This window comes from Rhinolophus sinicus, chromosome 15 (genome assembly GCF_057876585.1).
Source record: "Rhinolophus sinicus isolate RSI-liver-muscle chromosome 15, RSI-T2T, whole genome shotgun sequence".
In the NCBI taxonomy this organism is placed as follows: Eukaryota; Metazoa; Chordata; class Mammalia; order Chiroptera; family Rhinolophidae; genus Rhinolophus; species Rhinolophus sinicus.
Genome location: NC_142515.1, coordinates 5998562 through 6016098, shown reverse-complemented (window position 1 = coordinate 6016098; position 17537 = coordinate 5998562). Strand labels below are relative to the sequence as shown.

Below are 17537 nucleotides of genomic sequence, written 5' to 3'. Positions count from 1 at the left end.
GGGTCTGTGCTGTGGCACCCGTCCTGCCAGCAAGAGCGGGTCTCCAAGTCTCACAGGAGAGCAGGGCACCCAAGAGACACAGCTTCCGGCCCCTCTGGGCACTTGGGAAAGTCCCGCACCTACTGGGGGTCAGATTGCTCTTCTGGAAGATTACACCGGCAGCCTAGAGAAGTTCTTGCTCTCCACAGCCCCTGGGCATCCTGAACAGAACTCGAGGGAGTGTAACCCCAAGTGTGTCCGCAAGAGGACAGGTACAGTCAGGCGGCTGACGGTGCGAGTCACTGCCAACAGAGGCAACGAGAAAGGACCGACTGCTCACTGAGCATCACCCAGATGGGCCCTTGACCCAAACTGCATCTTCCCTCCCGCGAGCCACACAGGAATACACGTGCCAAACCTCCACAAGGGACAAGAAGCCGAAGGCCAGCGGGACAGCAGGTACACAAGAGCCTGCATGAGAACCACCCTGAGGCAATAGGCTGAAGAAGGGGCTCAGAGGGGCTGCACCCGGTTTTGTGCCGGGAGGTGCACCCAAGACCTGGCCCAGCAGGCCCAGCAGAAGAAACAGCAGCTACCTGTATGACGGCTGCAGCAGGCACCTCACCCACGCGTGGGCACCTTTCAGATCCCCCTCCATGGGACATGGCTGCAGTGGGACATCACAAGAGGCTTATGCCACCCCTGAACAGGACGCAAGGTGCGCATGGGGTCTACTCCAGCCCTACTTCCTCAGTCCTGTACGCACAACAGAATCAACTCAGAAGCTATAAAAACACAATGCTGAGTCCTACCCTTCTCTCTCAGATTCCTACGTAACTGGCCCTGGATGCAGCCTGGGCATCCGGGCTTCGCTTTTAAACCTACCCAGGTGACCCGAATGTGCAGCCAACACTGAGAACCACTGCTCTGGATTCCAGAAACTCAGCACACCGGGGGCCTAACCCTGTCCCACAAGCTCTGTAGGGACAGAAAGAGCAGCAGAGCCAGCCAGGCAGCCCTTGCTGGAGATGGGTATCCTCACCCCACCCCCACACACAAATGAGGATGAACCTCTAAAGAGCCATCTGTCTGACACAGAATGCAGGGCCCCTGCCCGGCTCTGGCTGGGGCCTACCAAGTTCCCACACACTGGGCGATGTACAATTGTGTTTCATTATATGATTACTTTAGGCCTGTAAACAAAACGTGATATTGTACAAACCTGGGGTGGCAAGCATCACAAAATGATTTACTTTGAGACATCTGAATTACAAATGAAAAAAAAAAAAAATGCTGGAAACCCTTTTTAACAATCTCTTTGAATGGGAAATGGAATCTGCATAAACGGTGAAGCTTCTAGTGGGCTGCCAGATTTATTTGCCGTTTCCCCCAGAAGGTCACTGGGAATAATTATATTTTCTTGTGACTCTGTCTTTTGTAAGGATGAAGCAAAACATTTCAGTCTTCCCAATCCAGGCTCTGCCTTCGGTCCTATGGTAGATATATGGAGTCCAATCACTGCTTTAAAAAAAAGTAACGCTGTACGAAAGGGAGGGGGGCAAGGCAAAGAGGCAGTTAAATTTCTAAGTTTCCCTGTGATGTTAACAAGACTAAACAAAATTTACGTTTTGAGATAAAACAGAACCTGTGCCTCTGTCTTATGGACACACCAACTGAGAGCATGAGGCACGGAGAGGACACAGGCCCTTAAGCCAGAGAGACCCGGATAGGCAGAATAGCTTCTCGGCCTTGCAAGCTGTGTGGCCTGGAGCCAGTTACTTGGCCTCTCTGAGCCTGTTTTCTTCAGCTGTACCTACAGGATTGCTCTCAGAATTCGAGAGTGCATCCAAAACCCCTGCTCCAGGGTGGGTCTCCAACAACCAGCGGACACTGCTGTTCTTCTTTAACCAATTCGCACCCTGTCTGCTAAATGCTGCTGCACCCAATTTTTCGCGGTCCTGAGTCTTGGGAATTTGGGAACCACTTTACACCAGCGCGGGAGGAGAATCTGTTTCTTTGTTTCATGGGAGAAGAGAAAAAGGGCGAGAGCAGTCAGGAGTTGGCCTGTCCCTGCATCCTGGGGTCAAAGGGGTGTTTACCAAAATGATTTGCTTTCGCCTCCCCAGAGCGGGTCCCGTGGAAAAAGTCCCTCCAGGGAGGACAGATGCCCAAGGGGCGCTATTTCCGCGATATTCCTGCGCGGTCTGGCCAAGCTGCCCCCATCCCCCCTGCAAAAGGCAGATTCCCGCGCAGCCCCCACAGCAGGAGTGAAGGAGAACCATTAAAGAAGCGGGGGTGCCTGTCACACTTCTCCGAAACCCCTGACGTGATGTGAAATTCTACAAGGTAGGCCCTTTGAAATGCAAAATCTTCCTGAGTCCTTCAAATGTGTTTTTATTTTCTCGGGTTCCTAAGGCTGCTTTCAGACCCACCCATCAGCATTTCCCCTCTCAATCAACCCACATTTAACAAAAAAAGAAGAGGAAAAAGGAGGTGGAGGAGGAGGAGGAGGAGACTGCAGCACAGTCGTCTCTGTTTTTTTTGAAAAAGCTCAAGTATCTCCAGTCGCTACAAGGGAAAAAAATCTTGTCCTCAGCTCCAGCCTCCTTGCATCCCCTCCTCCAAGACACCCTGAAGCCAAGCTTCCTCCGGAAGATTCCCTCCCATCCCAACCTGCGAGGCACTCACTAACCCTGCTCAGGGCCTGCAAGAACTTTCTTGAGACAAGAATCCCATGCCCTCTGACCCGAGTTCGGGAAGGTTAAGACAGGCACCATGACCCCACAACCCGCACTTTTCCAGGCCCCAACCTTGATCCAAAATTGTGTGCACAGGAGGTTTGGATTACACATCAAAGAAGAAGTTACCTTAACGCAAAGCTGTTTGGCAAAGAAAATTACTTCACCCTAAGAAGAACCCTAGGGGACGCTGAATTGCTTTTGAATATAGACTTTTCAGTGGCGAGGTGATTAATCATATTAATGTAAACTGCGCTAAAACAAAACTTTTCTAAGCAAGTCTCCGGGCACATCAGCATATCTGAGCCTCTGGGTTTGTTTCCAAAGTTCACATCCCGGCACGCAATGCAACTGCTGCTGATGGGGTCAGCTCTTCCAGTGCAGTCCCCGACCTTGGGCCGTAATAAAGGTGACTCAGCCGTGTAGAAAGAACCCTCATAAAGTTAGGCAGGAAACACACACAGAAATTAATTGGACAAGGGGAGTCAATGATTTTGGAAAGTGTATTCATTGGGCAAGTTTAAACAGCAACTCTCCCTCGACGATCAGATGTTTCACAAAGCAGTTGAGGGAGAACAGTCAACATTCCTGCCGGCACCCAAGTCCCTCGGCCAGGCCCTGCTTTGTGGGGTGGAGGCCAGGGCAGCAGCTGGACGAGGCGCGGAGAGTGGAGCCCAGCAGAGTTAAACTGTGCTGAGCCCCGCCAGACCCAGCCATGTGCTTGGTGTTGGCAACAAACCGGTTCTTTCAAGGGAGGAAGAGTCTGACAAAAAGGACAGCTGCAGCAAAGCGAGAAGCCAAGAGGCAAAAACCTCGAAAAAGCACTGGGTTTGGGATTCTCCCCTTAAGTTTAAAAAAAAAAAAGTCACCTTTGGGGTTTGCGAGGGCTAATGTATTAAAGTGTCCCCCTTGCTGGATCAATTAAAGAGAGCCCCTCCACATCTGGTTTCCATCTGAGACTGAAACTTGTATTATCAGCATATTACATAACAAATGATGCCTGCAGGTTGCTTTATTACACATCAGAGAGGTGTGTGTGGTGGTGGTAATGATGGGGGTGGTGTTGCTCTGAGTATTTGCTTATTTCAGCCTCTTTTTTTTTTTTTTTTAAGGACAAGAACAAAAAGTTTTCCACACAGTATGCAATTCAAAAAAGTCACACTGCACAGATAAAAACATCAGTGAACAACCCGACAGTAGGTCCATCAGTCAGTCCTCAGAACCCACTACATCCAGCCGTGGGTGAGAAGGGAGTGCTGTTTCAAAGAGCAATGGGGAGACAAGCCCAATTGCTCCGAGGCGCCCCCTGCTGCCCGCTCCCAGATTTTACACAAGGCTCCCTCCTCTCCAGCCTCCTGCAGCGGAGGAGAGCTGGCTGGCCTTTTCTGTGCTTGGATCATCCGTCAGGGGCCTGCTCCCGGAGCCCACTTAAAGGACACCCAGCCCACAGAGCTTCTACACAACTGGGGAGATGGAAAGGCCGGGGGAGAGTAAAAGAAGCAACAGGAGACAGAAAGACTAGAAGGTGTGGACAGAAAGAGCCTAGGGAATAATAACAGGGTTGCCCATAAAATATCAATTAAGTGTAGCCACCATGATGACAACAAGGTATCCCCAAAAGAACTTTATGGACTTCCAAAATGCTACTTACATGTGACATAGCCTAAGTTGAAAACAGAAGGGAGAAGTGACTAAAAACATTACGTATCAAAACAGTGGCATACTCTATTTGTCCTGCCAGCCTTAGAACATTCAAGTCCATTCTGCAGCAACGCTGCTGCTAGCTTTTACTTACAACTTGCCTTGCAGGTTAAAATGACTGCACATCAATATCGCATTCTCAGGGAAAAATAAGAAGTCCCTGGCAAAATTATCCAAACCAGTCTGAAAACCACCTTGTTCTTTGGATGGCGCATTTGGAAGAAAAACACATACCTGCCCCAAGCCACCTTCATTTTCTAGACTGGAACAGTGCCCCGAGAGCTGGGTCAGCAGGCTGCTGGGTCTGCAGGATGAGTGGCAGCATCCAGACCCTAGCCAAGGCCAGGGTCAAGGGCTACCACTCCTGAACTTAAGACCCAAATCTTCTCCCACTAACATGGGCCTATCAACTGGGACAAGCAGCTATTTTCTGTTTACCTAGTTGTCTACAGCTAAGGGGGGGGGGGGGGAACCCTACAGATCTGCAACTCAGTATCAAAACTGTAGCTGAGATAAAGTTACTGTTAAGTAGATAAATTAAAATGAAACCAAAACCTGGCCAAGTCAGGAACAGTAAATTTCAGGCAGTGGGCTAACTCCATTCCTCCCCAAGTCCTCAAACCGAGTGGCATCTTTTAACCTGGAGTCCGGGATCTGGAGCAAAGAGGGATCCCCCTCCCAGCCGGTGGGAACTGCTGGGAACACATATGCTAGTATGTCATTTGGAAGTCTGCTAATATGTTGTAAGCAGCGCAAGACGCTTGCCTGGCTTCCCAGGCCAATAAACAATGCCATTCCAACTCCTGCAGCAGTCAACAGAAAACAGTCCCGAGTCTCCACCATCCAACAATTCAACAAACATTTGTTCCTGTTGAACAACCGTCAGCCTGGCTCCATCTGCACCAGCTCAGGCAAGGCGAACCCGGTGGTGGCGGCGGCGACGACGGCACGAATGCCCTGCCCAGGGTCCCGGCCGCGAATGTAGCCAGGGCCACTTGCCCAACACCACCGAGTCCGGAGTGTGGACTGTAACGTCTGAAAGACTCGGAGTGTGGCCTATAGGAGGCAGAATCCCATTCATCAAATGCTGCAAAGAGCTGTTCTTTGTTCACCATCGTTCGAAGTACAGTACGTGTTAATGAACCCGGGCGGTCAGATGGAGGGAGCGCGGCTTCAGGGGGCGTCCGGGGGCGAGGGACCCCAGCCAGGCGGCTCACGCAACTCACCGGTGCTCCGCTGCTCTGTCCCGCGCCACAAGCATTGTTCCCAAAGTCTGCGGGCGGGGGTGGGGAGCTTGGGGGGTGCCCAAGAAGCCACTTGGGGCAACGCAAACCGAGGGCCCTCCCCACACTCTGGGTAACCTCGCGTCCTCCGTCCCCGCCCCACCGAGTGAAACCCGGAGAGAGGAAGACGACTCCCACGGGTTTGCAAATGAAGTCCTAGCAAAAATGTGACTCGACCAGTGTGCCCGTGCCGGACGGCCCTTCTCGCCATGTGCAAAAGCCACGGCGGCGCCGGCGCCCCCCACTCCGTAAGCCCCCACCGCGGCCACCCCGCAGGCTTCGCCCGCCCGGGACAGAAAGCCCCCTCACCCGCAACGTGACCGCCCCGGCCAGTCCAGCAGCCGTGGAACCCGCCGCTGCGCGTCCGCATCCCGGGGGTGACGGACGCAAACTTCCGCGAACAAAAGAGTTGTCTGCAAACGATGCGGGAACTTCGGGGCGAGAGGGGCCGCCCGGGTCCAGGGGCTCGGCGCCTTCGCCGCTGCCGCGAGCCAGGGCTCAAGTTGAGACGCGTAGAGGGGGACACCCCCCGGCGCAGCCGTCCCCGCGCCCGCCCCGGGAAGCGCAGACTTTTCCGCAGGGGCCAGGCTGGCTCGTTCCCCTGGCTGCGCTCTGACAAGTCTCACGCCTGCACCAGCGGCGACACTCAGAACCCCGAGAAACCACCTGACCCAACGCACAGCAAGGCGGAAAATAAGGAAACCCGCAACATACAAAATAAAAATAAAAAATAAAGGAGCAAGCCCAACACACACGCGAGCAGGGCTCCCTCCTGCCCGCGGCCGGGGCGCACAAGGCAGGGACCACCGCTCGGGACCAGCCCTCCGGCCGCCACCGCCGCCGCCCGGCCCAGGGTCGCTTACTGTGCGCGGCGGGGCGCTCCGGGCGCGGGCCCCGCGCCGTCGCCGCCGGCGCTCGCCAAGTCGTCCCGGCTGCCCGCCGCGCGTCCGCCGCGCGCACGCTCTCCTGCCGGCGCCGAGCGCTTTGTACCGAGCGGCTCCCAGGGAGGAGGAAATCGACTTGTCACTTCCTGAACTGTTTGCAACTCGTCCCTTTAACCCGCCCCGGCCAGGCCGCCCGCGCCCGCAACCGCCGCGGGGCCGCCCGACCGTGGCTGCTGGTCGCTGGGAGCGGCGCTGTGCGGGCGGCGTCGCGGGCCCCGGCACTCGGCCCGGCGGCGGCGGCGGCGTGCAGAGCCGGGCGGCGTGCGGCGGGCGAGTGTGCAGTGCGCGTAGCCGCCGGTGGGCGGGGAGTGGGGGGGTCGCGGCGCGCCGCCGGCGGGGCTACAGGGCGTCCTGCGAGCTGAGCTGCGCGCCGCTCGCCGAGCTCGCGCCTGCGAGGCCCCGGGTCGCGGGAAGTGGCCCCGGGCCCCCGACGCGCCGCCGCTGCCGCCACCGCGGCTGCCCGGGCCCTGGGCCAGGAGCCCCGCGGGCGTCTCCCCCCGCCCCCTGCACGAGCCGGGACGAAAACCCCGGGCCGCGTGGACTTCAGACGTCCAGCTTCCGGGTTGTTGGGTTGGTTTTTTTTTTTTTAGGTTTTAAAGAAACGTTCATTTCAGTGGCTGGGCGGCAGGGGAGGGGGTATCGTGTTAGTGTTGTCACACTTTGGGAAAAGAAAGCGCTAGTTTCCTAACTCGGGGTGCTGCTCGAAATAAAGGAATGTACACTTCAGAAGCCACATCCAAAATCTCTGCAACTGGTGAAGGAAGGATTGTGGTTGCTAAGCAGAGGCAGAGCATGTTTAGCTCTGTGACTTAGGATGTTGACTTAGGTTCAGGAATGTAACCCTGATAGAATAAGCGGAGTATTTTCATTGTGCGGCTCACCTGGGGGAGGGGCTTGTTTTCCTTGTGAAGTGAAGCCCTAGATTTCCCATTACTCCTTCCTATTGGTGTTTGTTATTTTATTGACCTTGTATCCAAAAAGAGATTTTTAAGGAGAAGGGCGTTTAAAAAAAAAAAAAAAAAAACTCCCTATGCCTGTTTGGTGTTCTCCTTTGCCAAAAAAACAAAACACCTCATTACTTTACATGGATTGTGTCTGCGCCATTTGAATGGTTCTATTCATAAATCAGGAAACTTTTGCTGTTGCTTCTAGGAACATTTAATTGGTTTTAATCCAATGTTTCAATCCCAGTATCAAACATAAATGAACAATTAACTTTTTGAGCTTGTGTGCACTTAGGAAGCTATTATATTTCATGGCTATTGCTGAAATATTTCAGTTTCTCATCACACTGGACTCATTCTTTTTCAGAAAACCATGAGCTAACATCTCCTTTCACACTAACTAACTACAGCTCACTCCAGTGATTTCTGCAAGATTAGGATGGACAACAGAAAGAAGGATGTCTATTCATTCAAGCAGATGATGTGGGATGCAATCAATTCATCCTACGAAAGCCAACGTGAGTTAATATGCAGAATACTGAGATATTGACATCTTTGGCCATAAACATTGCTTTAAAAATATGTATCAAGGGCCAATTTTGAAAGGAGCGAGAACCAAGTCTTCCTAGGTCGAACAAAGAAAGGCACAAGGGATAATATGAGATGCTGCTACGTTTCCCTAATGCCGTCTTATCACAGTGTCACCTCAGCCTTTGAGAGCTTTAAGGATATAGTTTAATTTACTTTTTATTAGGAGGCCTAGAGTGACTCCTGCTGGCAAACATTCAGTTTATTCCTGCAATTACTAGTTCATCGGGTCAACTTAAAAAACAAAATGCAAGGGTCCTGAGCCTGGAAACAATTATTGCAACCATTATTCTTGTTGCTTTCAGGATGATTTTAGGCTCACAAAATTCCAAGGATTGTGGTTATGGCAAGCTCCTTTACTGTAAAAAGCCTTTCTAACCTAAAGCAGCCTGTTTTTCTGGTTCTGAGACTTTCTTGAGAGTGTACAGAACTAAAATACCTGCTTAAGGAGATGTGCCACTAACCAATGAACAGCTATTTCTCATTTACTTAATTTAAATCTCAAAGGGCTAAAAATATATACATTAAGGCCTGTGTCACTTAACCTTCTATACTGTAGGCTCTTCCCACATTATGTAGTAAGTCCTATAGATACAAAACCACCCCACTCTTTAGGGCTGTGCTACATAGTTCTTTATTATAAAAAAGTCCTATCCAAGAGGTTGTATAATAGAGTTTTGCTCAATTCAGAAGAGTAAATATATACTCAGTTGAACTCTGGATTTTAAACAATGTAAGCGGCAATTGGGGGAAGGGGAGGGAGTAAGCTGTCTACCCTCGTTCAATCAGAAAGGTCAAAACCAAATCAAAACCAGATTTACAACACAACCAGAGACACCTAAACACAAATTCATAGGCCAAGTCAGGAATAAATCCATAAGTAACCCAAAAACGATCACTTGTAACTTTTCCATTATTACTGACCAAAACTAATCTGGTTAAGCCACAGAACACCCTGGGAAATATAAAATGTAGGGATTACATACTGTCTCACCCCGAGACCAATATATGAAACCCAGGGATAAAACAGCAATACTGGCTTTCCAGGCTCCCCTCAAAACAGAACTACCAAATGGAGGAATGCATGTGTGTTTGTTATGCATCCTGTGTCCACTGAAAACCACCTGGGAGATTCAAACACTATCATTCTACATAAAGAGCTCCCCCATTCCAAGTTTAAAGCTCTTAAGCAACAGGAGACAAAAAGGGTGTATTTTATTAAGAAAGGGTGTAACCAACTATAACTTGTATCAACAAGCTAATAAAAGTATTCACCTAAGCACATTTGTGCAGAGGAGGTAAAGCCTGGGTTTTGATATGTACTGAGGAGTGTCCTAGGTAGTTAGTGGGTGTTTTATTCTTGTGCCTTTAGAACATGATAAATGTGATATTCAAACAAGGAGCTAAGCTTTGAAGTTTGATGAAGGACCAGTCAATGTGTTCAGTTTTTCCCATCAAATCTATCTGCGCCTACGCTTTTAAAAAGAGCTCACCACTAAAAAATGATAAACTAGTTTGTCTCTGAGAAAAACATTATTCTTTTTAGACTAACAAAGTGAGTGAAACCAACATCAAACGTGTTACACACTGAACCCAACGGCAGTATGCAGATGTGTGTGTATTAACTCCTTTATTCAGCCTCCAAAAGCCACTGCCTCTTTGTCACAACTGTTGTATTAAAAGCCAGTCATTCACATTTCACACCATCCTTTCTACATCTGAAAAGATCTTTTCTAGAAACAGAACCTTTTAAAATTTCTTATAATAGATGATGGAAAGACAGATATCCCCAAATCCACCTGAAGCATTTTCAAAGAGATTGGCTACTGAAAACAAGTTAGCAAAATACACTTCTTTAGAAAATATGGAAAATTTGGGTTATATATGGAAGCCAAAAATCTGAACTTACTATGGAGGCAATTTTCTTAAGCGGATCTTATTTAAAAAAAAAAAAAAAAGTTCTGTAATTGTTCCCACATCTATGATCCAGTTACAACTAACAGCCCTACCTACCTAAGCATGTTATGACACACTAATCCTTGTTTTTTTCCTTTCTCTTTTTATCTCATGTGCTGAAACCTTTCCACTGGTGAAAATGAGGTGTAGCTGTGTTATAGTTATAGAGATACACCCCATGCTATACACACACGTTTTACAAGAGGTACTTCGGTTCTTGCAGACAAAGTTACTTTTTGATTCAATAACTAAATAAAACAAATTTATTTTCATTGAAAAATAACCGCAGCAGTAAATTTTAACGATACCAACCTAATTCCTTTGATACGAAATGAGAGTTGAAAGCAGCCTGACAGGGAATGCCTATTGAAATCAGCACATGTGAATCTGCATGGCTTTGTGACCCAACATCCAGCACCACGGAGGTACGAAGCATGCCAGCTGGGAGGGTATTGTGCCTCACACAGTGTGCATTAGGAGCTGTGTCCCGAGCACAAACCCTGGTTTCCCAGTTGGCAGGTGCTGAAAACACAGCAAATGTCACGCTTGCAACTCACTGCATGGAAGAGCTCTGAGTAAAGTAAGCTAAAAAGAACAGAGCCACAGTTAAAACTGAGTTCAATTTAATACTGCTTTTTTATTTTTTTGCAGTTAATAGTACCTATCAGTGTTAGGTGCTACAAGGAAACACAAGCCATGAAAAAACAGACATTGAAAAGTTTGTGCATGATAAATAAGCCAAAATAAATATAACGAAGGCTTTTCACTATCTACATTCAAAGTTACTGGGATATGTAAAACTTATCAAGATTATTTCACTATTTTAATACTAAGATTCAAAAGCGCAATTAGTTCCTGGCCTTTCCCTGATCTATTTATGATCTTGGCTGCAGGAGACTCCAATTAATATCCCTAAACCACAATTATTCACCCATCATCTAGCTTGCCTCAGTTACTCCACCAAAAACATAACTAAAACCAAGTTATAGTATTTTCATATTGCTATATATTGAATTTAATCTAGAAAAATATTTCAATAGCACAGCCAGACTAAATGTTTGTTATTACCTTCAAATGAAAGCAATTTCAATTTTTTCCTTAAAATAATCTTTAGAGGAATTCAGATTTAGTATTTGAGATACAAGCCCAAAATTTAACTTAATTTTTCTCTTCTGTCAAGATCTGCCATATAAGTCACTGCCTCAAGAAAAATCTATTTTTAACTCCTCCCTAGTGATATGCTCAAAGTGACTGCTATCCTGCCTATCCCTATGAAAATGAAACCAAGTGAATTTCATTTTCATTAGGTAGTGAGGAAACTGTTAAACTAGATACAGTTTATGATTTCACAGAGTTTAAATACCCACTCTGGAGGCTGAACCTTTTGGATTTGAAATATCAAGGAAAAAAATTAGTCTCTGGCTCCAATAGGTAGAATATCCTGGAAGCAGTAGGAAAAGAACATTTGCCCTACATATTGTATTAGCCTGTGAATTTCTTAACTCTCCTCGGCAGTTTGTCAACCTTCAATGTTAACCAAAAGCAAAGATGTTTTGTTTTATCCTATCCATTACTGTTTATAAGAGGGAGTAGCCTTGCCTATTTTGTGTGTGCAAACACTGCAGCTGACAGGAAACAGAAAAGAATTAATATAAGTGAGAAGTTGGCTTGCTGTTTTAAATTCTACTTTACAGTTGAACTTTCACAAGGAACAAAAAACAAACAACAAAAAACCCAAAACTGTTCAAAACCAGGTTATTCAACCATCACACTGTTAAATTATCTCATTTAAAGTAGTGAAGCTTTGATTATGTTCTGTTCTAACGATACACATATCATCTTGACCTAATCTCCATAGAACTTTTTAAAAATGGTTGAAAGACTTCAGCTCTCTGAGGCTAGTTAGCTAGAGAAAGTGACATGGGTCTGGGCAGCGATTCTACAGTCATACTAAGCACTCCAGGAACTGATGTATTATTCACTTAACCAACAATAAAAAGGTTAAATAAACAAATCTGAAAACTAAATGTTTTCTAGACTAGCATAAACAAGTGATTCACTGTACTTTACATACTATACTGTCAGTTCCAGCATAAACTAAAGTCGAATCAGATAAACTATTACTCAACATCAAACTTTAAAATGCCATTGTTAATGGCACTGTTACCTCAACTCACAGCAAAAAAATACAAGTGACTCACTGATCAAAATCAAACCTAGGCTATGCAAGGTGAAAATCAATGATAAAATCTTAGCCCCTAGGAGCCCAGTAAAAGACCCAAATCCAATTCACAACTTTCATCAAACCTGCTGCTGGCCCTTTGGGGGACATGCATTCAGGCCCCTTGTTTGATGTTACTGGAAATAACGCCTTGGCTCTCAGACTTAATGAAGGAAAGTGCACCACAGCCTTAGCATTTGTTTCCTGTTCAAATGCATCCACCTTACCATTTTCCTCATCATACCTATATTTAGTACTAAATAATTACCACTTACACAGACAATGATCTTAAATGTGAGGGGCATCTTAGAGTCTGCTGAAACACATCAGAAAGGGCATTTCATGAAAATCTTGCATTATGATTTCTGGTCCTCATTTCTTAACTAAATCAAAAGGTGCTTCAGCATGAGCCCTCGCTCAAGCCTAAGGAAGGAGATACACAGCATGATTTTTTAGGACGTTCTGAAAGACCCCCGTGCTCCAGACTTGCCCTCTTCCTTCCTTACTGAGCACTCCTCCTCTCTTCACTCATCTATTCACTCCTGGAATATAAATGCCTCACCATGAAACTGAGTGCATCAACTCAGTGGCGTTGAGGGTTCAAATCCTGAACAATTCAATGTATTAGCTCCAATGGGAAGAAGGGTCTTTGGAGAAAAGAATATTTACTTGGCATTGGTGTGTGCTAGGAATCATGCTAAGCTGCTTTACATTTATTTTTCTCATTTAATATTCACAACCCTATTATGTAGATTCTACACAACTGCTTCTTTCTCTACTATATCAAACTGCTTCACAGAAATGTACTGAAGGGAAACCAATCTTAAATGTCTACTACACATTCGGTACCTTGCTAGCCCCTTTAACACGCTTCAATGTCACTGAGAAGGTAAGCAGGTGTAGGACAGAATGACTGTAGCCCAGAGGTACAAGGCATAAGAAGGGCAGACTGTGCACTATGCTCAAGCGTGGGTCTCTGTGGAGCATGAGAAGGGAGCAGCCCCAAAGCGCCGGAACGTGACAGTGGAAAATTCGGTCATCTGCGAATGCGCAGTCGGTGTGTGTTTGGGGTCCAGCAGAATCCAATTAGGCAATCCTCCGGATTATCACAATTGTGCTTAGGCCCAGTGTAGCGCTCAATCTTTCTGCACGTAAAACAGAAGTGGACTGAACAATTAGAGCAAATGTCTGAGTTTCTTGGATAGACCATCTCTATAGTCAAATCAATACAAACTGAATTACAGAATATGTATCAGAGACAATCAACATTTAAATCGAAAGTTTACCAATGGATGCGCAGACATTTTTAGATTGAAAAATGCTCATGTGATTGCTCCAAATGTTTTATTATATGCACACATATTTTTTCACATAGATACATACCTTGGTTTAAAAGAACCAAAAAGTAACCTAACAGATGACATCTACGTAATGGAGTATTTACACTCCCCATATATAGTGAAAACCTATTTTGTAGGCCTTTCTCTAAACCTTACATCGATTTTAGCGGTTGTCAGGGACTGAATGTGTCCTCCCCTAATTCATATGCTCAAGCCCTAACTCCCAGTGTGATGGTACATGAAGACAGGGCCTTTGGGAGGGAATTAGGGTTAGAGGAGCTCATGAGGGTGGGCCCCCCAGGATGGGATCTGTGCCCTTGTAAGAAGAGACACCAGAGAAGCCTGCTGCAGCCACTCACTGTTTCCCCCACACACGCACAGAGGTCACGTGAACCACACAAACAAAGAGGGAGATGGCAGCCACCTACAAGCCAAGAGAAGAGGCCTCAGAATGAAGCCAACGTTGCTGGCACCTTGATCTTGGAATTCTCAGTCTCCAGACTGCAAAATAAATTTCCATTGTCTAAGCCACTCAGTCTATGGCAGCCCAGGCTGACCAATACAGGGGTAGAGAACAATTTAAATATCGCCTACTGTGCTTGCCTCGGCATCACATACACTAAACATCACCTACTGAATACCCTTGTTTTAAAGGAAAAAAAGTAAAGCGCAGAAAAAGAAAGTGAATTACCTAGGTTCCAACCACTTTTTTCTCCAAAATTTAGTATTTAAAAAATATCATTTCTCTTTTATATTTATTCTATTACTTAACAGATTTTTAAACACAAGCTATCTGTTATTATAAAATAAAAAGCAGCAAAATAAATTTTAAGTTCATAAAATAATCTGATATTGCATTTGTTTAAAATTAAATCAATCAAATGGACTTTATAACAAAATGATCTCTCTTACTTCTGGTTATATAAAGTCTTTATCATCTAGAGATTTCCAGAGGACACCTCAGCTCACTAAATGAACAAACCTTTGGGAAAGGCAAGCTTATTTCACAGTGAGGTCCGGTGTATGAATTCCCCTCATAGTTTAATCCAGTTAATTACTTTTTAATTAAGAGAATAACCACAACTGGCAATTCCAACTACAAAGTCCTATGGAATTCTGTCCTGTCTCTTGAACAAACTGTAATACAAATGATTTGACCCAACTGGCTCTCTTGACAGAATCAGAGCTTTCCTTCTAGACTTGTTAGGGTTTCCAGAGGGGATAAACAACTCTCGTGTGCCCTGCTTCAGACTGCTTCTCAAAAATCAACAAATATTATTCTCATTCAAAACAACAGCATAAAAGCAGTTTCACTGAATCACAAAAGGATTTCAAAGGTTCTATTAATAAATAACACAACGTGTAGTTGTCACTCACAATTTCAGGCCTTTCTTCCAAAACTTGCACACAGCTCTTTAATTCAGCCCAGTTTATTTTATTAAAAACCATATGATGATTTTCCCCATTCAGATTCCAACTAGGCTTCTGGTTGAGGACATGGAAGGAAAACCTAATTATTGCTGCTCCAGTGCATCTAAACTTATTTCATTACCCAAGTCAACAGAGTAGGGCTAGATACGGCGCAGAAAGGCAGCCAGATCCGGAATGGAAGCCGCTTTCCTCTACGCCCCCCTCCCACTTCACCCCTCCGAGTCCCATGGTTGGAAATCATCCGAATGTTTTTCATCCTCACATTTTTTTCGCCAGGATGTACTAAAATTAGATGGGAACAAAGGACTGACATTTTCGTATCAGAGGAGGGGTTAGGAGGAAAATGTGAGCTGGCAGCACACACTCTCGTCTACATTTAGTCTCCTCCTGACGGCTCCCTCATCTTTGCAGCGGCAGGAAAGGCGAGAGCAGGGGAACCGCCACATCCCAACTGCGCTCCTGTTCGCAATAATCACTGATACTAATAAACTGCTTCCTGGTCCCCTTATTCAACCAGAGTTTTCACAGTTCTTTGTAAGCTCCTCAGATAATACCCGGGATATGCTAACTGATGGCTCATGTGTAAATTTTTAGGTATTTGGGAAAACAAATTAATAGATTCGCTATGCTTAAAAAGCTCCTGGCTAGCATGCACAATACAGACCACTAACATAGTTATGCAGTCACAATACATATTTAAAAATATAACAGAAGAATTTATCATTTCTTCAGAATGGGCCACATGAAAAATGAAAAAAAGTAGATTTTGGTTTTTTCACATCTTCCTCTAATACAATAGGCAAGTAATTTGCAAATATTTTAAGGCAAAATATCCCGGTTGTCTTTCTTACAACGGTATCAGCATGACAAAAGTACATTCTGCCAGATTCCACATCCTAGTTTTTGAAGTTCTTCTCCATAAAAGCAGGATACTGCTACATTCATGTCTTGGGAATTATTCCTATCTTTTTAATTTGGTTTCCCTGGGCCTAAACTACAGGTCCACACAGTGACAGCTCAAAATTCAGTCAAAGAAGCCCTTTTAATGATTAGTCTAACGCACTGTGTTAGAAAGGTTTTTAAAACTCAGTAAGTACCGACTCAAGCTCTCTTGTTTTCTGATTACTGGCGCCCATCTTGACATCTAAGCTGGAAATGAAGGATCTTTCAGCAACACCCCAGGAATTTTGCTAAGGTCATATTCAGTCATTCATTAGGCTTCTTACCCTTGCTTTTCAGAGTTCCACTGTAGAGCTGATTTTATTCAGCATTTATGTAGCCTGTGGGCTTGGGTATTTGTCTGCTTAATGTTGAGTTTCATTTCTATGCCCCGAACATAGGAATCCATCAATTGACCAAAGAATTTCAAACTATTCTTTTACTTTTCTAACAAATTGCATGGTGTGTATGAAGAATAAATTAGCATTAATTTTCTTGAATTAACTGTTAATAAAACATGCTCATGTGCTCCCCCTTCTTCTAAGGACATCTCTGTTTCATGCCTAACCAAGAGACATGACCAGGGTTGCCTAATTTTTTCCCACTATGCACTTGTCCTTCAACCTGCCATGTTCCTCGTCTCCCACTGTCGAGCTCTAGGTAGCAGGCAGTCTCCTTCCAGTGCAGTGTACTAGACAAGATGCCTTTCGGCGCCCATCCACATCCCCACACACAATTAGCCAAAGAGGTCACTGCTGCACAACACAAGACAGGGCTCTTGCTCTCAAAGCAGAAGGCTGTCTCTGGCTCACAGTGCCAAAAACAGGAACTCAAACCCAGGCCTCCCCACAGCAGTAGAATGCTGGCCTGGAGAGCAAGTGATTTTTCACATTTGTGTATTTTTTCACTGTAGGCTATTGGACACACACACACACACATAAAGTAAAATTATTTCAGAGAACATAAATCAAAGTCCATTAACATAAGCAGGGATACTCTATTTCTTTGCATATCAATTTAAGGAAAATTATTTCAAAGCCGTATAAAACTTAATTACTAATGTAGGGTCCTTAAAAATGAAGGTTTCTATTATGTGCGGATGAATGTGAATGAAGGTCAATATATAGTACTGCATTACGGTATCATAGAAATTTAAAAATAAATAAATGAATGGAAACACTTTATTCATACAATGACTGAAAGTCTTTTGTATATGTTTACCCCCTTCCTTCCCCCCAAATAAATGGAAAATTGCATGCTTATCACAGATGAAGAAAAAAGGCAAATTCACTGCTATTACAATGGGGGAAAAAATCATTCAAGGACAGTTTGTGCTTATTTTTAAATGGCTTGAGTCAAGCTGCCAAGAGTAGTATCAGGTTTGATTCTTATGTGCATGAATGCCAGTCCCAAAAAGCAACTCTAACTTGTGCACCTGGCATAAAACAAAATGTTCTGAAAACTTTCTATTTC

The 17537-nt window shown here is 45.5% G+C and overlaps 1 protein-coding gene across 4 annotated transcripts in view; it reads right to left on the bottom strand.

Moving 5' to 3' along the window:
- Positions 1-17079, bottom strand: part of FAM53B (family with sequence similarity 53 member B) — a 114874-nt gene extending 97795 nt beyond the window's left edge. Inside the window, exon 1 of one of the 4 annotated variants that reach the window (XM_019742162.3) lies at positions 15072-17079. The gene's annotated coding sequence lies outside the window, so the exon portion shown is untranslated. Of the gene's footprint in view, positions 1-5644; positions 5799-6010; positions 6518-6564; positions 7147-15071 lie in introns of those variants that run through there. The other 3 variants (XM_074338828.2, XM_019742167.3, XM_074338830.2) reach the window with 3 other exon arrangements.
- Between the last annotated feature and the right edge of the window lie 458 nt (positions 17080-17537).